The sequence below is a fragment of the Bison bison genome, unplaced genomic scaffold, assembly GCF_000754665.1.
Source record: "Bison bison bison isolate TAMUID 2011002044 unplaced genomic scaffold, Bison_UMD1.0 scf7180017864370, whole genome shotgun sequence".
NCBI lineage: Eukaryota > Metazoa > Chordata > Mammalia > Artiodactyla > Bovidae > Bison > Bison bison.
This window is the reverse complement of record NW_011494942.1, coordinates 11,014,535-11,019,630: the sequence shown is the minus strand read 5'-3', so window position 1 is coordinate 11,019,630 and position 5,096 is coordinate 11,014,535. Positions and strand designations below refer to the sequence as shown.

Sequence of the window (5,096 nt, the reverse complement as noted above, 5' to 3'; positions counted from 1 at the left end):
TTTTTTTAGCCAGTAAATATGTATACACAAGGGCTTCAACAGTAACTTTCTTCTCCAGCACAGGGTGGCTGGAGGTCAAGTGGTGCGAATGGTAAAAAATCCTCTGCTAATTCAGGATTCACAGGTTCGATCCCTGGGTCAGGAAGATCCCCTGAGCAAGGGAATGGCAACCCACTCCGGTATTCTTGCCTGAAAAATCTCATGGACAGAGGAGCCTGGCAGGCTACCAATCCATGGGGTCGCAAAGAGTCAGACATGATTGAGTGTGTGCACACGACAGACACACACACACACACACACACAGTGTGAGCATCCTGGGGCACAGAGCCTTCCCACAAAGGCATGTCACAGCATGCACCCCTCTTCAGACCCACTCCCAGTATTTTTATACAAGGAAAAGCAGGTCTAAATAAGGATCAAGGTGAGGAAAAGGGTCTGGCTACAGAGGGCATTTCTACTTGTCATGCCTTCCCGACTAGAAAATAAAAGATGGGAAAATGAGGGAACGACAAGAACAATCTCCTTGAGTGAAGCCCATGTATGAAAAGCTTAAGATATCTTTTCATGATGTTAACCAGGTAAACTACCCACTTCTCTTCCATAAGAGCACCTAGCCCAGAGCTTGGCACATAACAGGAGGCTCAAAAAATGCTTTAATCTCCTTTGTTCTACTCTCCCCACCTGAGGGCATCCAGCTTTTAGGTGGCAAAAACTCAGGGTCCAAACCACAAAGACACAGAACATTTGGGGGAAAACTAGAGTTTGAGTGCAAAGAAATAAATCCTACAATCAACTCCTAAGTTCCCTGTACACTTGGTGACCTACCAGATACAAAATTGGGAAAGAACTGGAACTACTACATGCTGAGGGTGTGAGGGTAAGTCCTAAAAGGAAATCAAAGTTCTAAAAAACTAGTCAAAAGAACATGTGGGTGATTATGCAAGAAGTAGAGGCCAGAAACATTAATAAAGACATAAATACTTAAGAGTCATAGTGCATCAAGTGAATATTTTGTAAAGAGCAACCACATGACAAAAACACTCAAAGCTTTAAGCCTTCCTTGGCCTCGGAAAGTCATGGGACTTTTTTGGCTAGAATAAGGAATGCTTTAGAGAGAGGGGAAAAAGAACTTCCACACCTCTAGGTGGTTCCCATTTTTAAGCAACTACCTCTCTACCTTAACTAAATGGCCAAACGATACCTAGTTATTTATACAAGTTACAGCAACAGCTGGACAGTATTGGCCATCTTCAAGTCTATAACTCTCCTTTTTCTACCAATTTGTCCTTCCTTCCTTTGAATTCGATCACCATGTAATCCACGGCTCCTGACTAACATGTTATATCACATGACATACAAAGTAATATGACATGGTAAGGTTTTTTCATCAGCACAGGATTACTGAAAGAAAAAAAAACAACCTAATCCCTTTAATGATGTACTTAGAAAAAAGGATTATCTACAGAAAATCACAAGAGTAACACTAATTAAACGGTGTCTCAGTTTATTTAGAGTTTTCCACAGAGCCTCAACGTATTCATTTTACCTGATATGTGCAAAGGTTATTTCACCGTATACATAAAACCAGCAAAGAAGGAATGTAGGAGATAACCAAGCCTGGCTTTTGTGTTAGGAGAAGTAGGTTTAACAGTGATAAAGAAGGCAATCAATATACAAATCACAACTTGTATTACTATCTTATTCATTACAATATTTATTAAGCATTTACTATACACACAAGAAGCACTGGTATCTATAGACTAGTGAATAAACCAGGCATTATTTCTGCTCTCAAAGGCATGAGAGAAACATGAGACAAATAATAATTATAAATTGTGGTAAGCATTAAGAAGGAAAAGCTGACTCTATGAGGGAGACAATAAAGGGGTTCTAAGTTGCATGACTTTAAGAGTGGCCTTCTCAGAGAAGACCTTTATAGAGGATACCAGAACCAGCATAGAGGATGTGAAATTCCTCGAGGGGGTGATCCTGAAACAGACCACCAGCGGCAGCCCTAGCTGAGCTGGCTGTAGAGTTGGATCCTGTGGCTGACCAGAGACGATGATGGGGGATGCTGCCAAACCACACGTGACCTTGCAGATTTTATATTTTATCCCAAGAAGAGCTCTGCAGACTTTAAACAGCAAGTGACTTCTTTTTTCCCTTTCTGGCTGCCAGTGGGAAGAAGGGCTAGAAGGAGGGCAGAGCCTGAGTGGCAGATCTCTGCAGTGGGGAATGAGGATGGTGGCTTGAACTAAGATGGGAGCCCAATGGAGACTGAAAATCAGGTTTCAAAGAGATTATGCCAGAAAAAGTAGACAGGACTTTGTGACAAACTGGCTAGATGGGGGTGACAGAACAAAAGATCTAGTGGAAGATGACTCCAGCCTGAGCCACTCATTAGGTAGATGAGATGAAAAACGGAGGAGGAACAGTCTGAAAAGTGGAGTAATCCTGAGCTTGGTTTTTGTTGCAGATGCTGCCGTTTATTGGTTACGATGTGTCAGGCATCACTTTTACTAATGATATCCCCATTTTACAGAAAGCAAACTGTAGCTCACAGATGTGGAAACAGCTGGGCCAAGCTTACTCAGCTGGAGTAACAAAGTTACACTTACCACCTGAGTCTGGCTGGCTGGCTATGGGATAAGTATTCTTTCCACTATAGGGAGCTCTTGGAAACTACCTCTGCACTCTGAATTTTGAAATCTATTTAGGGTTGGAGCAAGCTAGCATTCTAGGAAAGTAAACAGGTAATATGATAGTTTTAAAATCCATATCCTCAGAGTCCTGCTGCACAATGCTTTCCTGTCTCACTCTCATCCCCGCTCCATTTCTACCTGCAAAGATTTTTGCAATGTTTTAAACGCTAGCAAGACATCTGGGACCTTAATGCCGTACAACAAACAAGCAAAGTCATTATTCCAGGAATCAACCATAATGAAAAGAGCAGTAATATTCAATGACGAACAATATTTTTACTCTCAAGTCATTACCTATATCAACATAAGATAGACCAATTAATGAGTAAGAAACTCTCAAACCCTTATCACAGCTCAAAATGGCCAAAGCATTCAAGTCAAAAATTAACACAAGCCACCCAGCACAGAGGCTACAAGGCCAAGCATTGAGATTCACATTAAAAAATCGAAACCTTAATAAAAATAAAATTTTAGACAAAAAGAAATGATACCACAACCTTATAATCTAAAATCTGCAATTCCCAAATATCTCAATCAAATGCCAAATTCAGGAAACATGTACCCTTGAAGCAATCTAAACATTTTCCCTTCTTTTTAACTGCTTTTCCCTGCAGCATGCTGACACTTCAGCAAACTGAAATGCCTTTCCTCTCTGCACAGTCTCATGATTTCCTCTCTCTCAGATGTCCCCCTTTAGCTACTGAAGCCCCCAAATTAGGCATCATCAATGAACCTGGAAAGAATTCAAAGCATTACTGCCAACTGTGTCTCTTATTGAGAGCACCAGTTTGAGACTCTTAAAAGAACAGAAAATGAGGACAGGGAGATTTTTGGAAGGTTTTTACCATCTACATTACAAATTTTATTTTTGTTGGGTCTGATCCTTCAAAAGAATAACCATCAAATCACATTTGGTCTTTAAGTGGGGGATGGTCACACATAATGTTTATGGTTTGGGGACAGTTCCCCATGGGGATAAACATGATTAAAAGTCCAATTAATATGCCAGAGAGAAGATAACATCTCACACAGACCACCCTCCAAAACTACAGAGCTCTTCTCTGTCCTGCCTCCTGATTCTCGGGTCCATTCAGCACTTCCCCGCAGAGGGCTAGCTGGCATTCACTGCTGCCTCGCCCAGGCAAAGGATGGGATGCCGAAAATCCATCAAGAAAGCTTCCCATTTTTCTGTTCCTTCACAACATGACTGCCAACTCTTGGCAGACCAGACATGAGACAGACTTAAGAAAAAAGAAAATAAATAGCAAAAATAAAAGACTACCTGGGGCCTCCTACCAGAATGGGTAGTTAATCCAATCGACACAAAATTAGAGATCTATACATATTTAAAGGGGCTTCCTGCAGACAAAACAGATCTGACGAAGAACTGCTGAGCCACATTATACTGGAAAACCCATAAATGTTCGTCCTCGCTGTCACCAGGCTGGAGGGTTAAAAACAAAACCCAAAAATGCAATGCTTCCATGTATTGACTGCGCTAACCTGACGGGTTTAAGTCAGCTATGAAACGTGCCCTGCATCTACTTCCCGTCTGAATGCCTAAAGATCAGTTGACAATTACACCCGACGCTTGCAGTGCTCAAGATGCCGTTTGATGCTGAGAAAGTAGTGGTCTAGCAACCCCAGGCGGCTCTAGGATGCTACAATAACAACGCAACACTCGATTAGGAGTCCAGGTTCTCGGGTTGTAAGACACTGTGCTACCCGTGGACCTCACATTCAAAGCTCACGTCCCTTCAGGTTCAATCTTACTAAGCTTTCCGCGACGAATCCTCTCAAAGTTTCTAGTTGAAAAACGGAATTACTTTGAAAGTCCCCTCATCTGGACTCCCCTCCCCAGACGGGTTGGAGGCAAGCGGGAATAGGAACAGAGGATGGTTAATTGTTCAAACAACATTTAAAAACCTGTAAACCAATCATCGTTTTAGAGGAAAGAAAGAAGCTTTCACCAAGCCGACGCTGGGCAAGCGAGCATCCGATTTCCATTCAGAGAGAAAAATATTAAAGAAGCCAGACATACGTTTCCCTTCCCAACAAAAGTGGCCTCTAAACTCCCCGGCCAAGGACACTGGGAGGAAACAGAGAGGCTGGGAACTACCTCGTTGTCTTGGTCAAGGCGCGGGTCTGCGGCGGAGAGAACGCGCAAAGGGGGAGACAGCAGGCAAAAGGTGAACCGCAGGAAGCCGGAGCCCGCGGCGGCGGCGGGGCTGGAGGTGATCGGGCGAGGAAACCCGAGGTGCAGAGAGAGGGGCGGGGAAGGGAGAGCCCAAAGGCTCCGGGAGGAGGAGGGAGGGGTCCCCGGACGCTGCCCAGAAATCGCGGCCGCCCAGTAAAGTTAATACTTACTCAGTTTCGCAACTGCGCCGCCCCCGC

The 5,096-nt window shown here is 43.5% G+C and overlaps 1 protein-coding gene across 4 annotated transcripts in view; it reads right to left on the bottom strand.

Moving 5' to 3' along the window:
* The window catches only part of RASSF8 (Ras association (RalGDS/AF-6) domain family (N-terminal) member 8), a 139,361-nt gene that overhangs the window by 132,376 nt on the left and 1,889 nt on the right, over positions 1-5,096 (bottom strand). For 2 of the 4 annotated variants that reach the window (XM_010856002.1, XM_010855998.1), the window contains exon 1: positions 4,822-4,994. The exons of 1 other annotated variant lie outside the window; for it this stretch is intronic. The gene's annotated coding sequence lies outside the window, so the exon portion shown is untranslated. Of the gene's footprint in view, positions 1-4,821; positions 4,995-5,069; positions 5,086-5,096 lie in introns of those variants that run through there. One more of the 4 variants, XM_010856000.1, reaches the window with a different exon arrangement.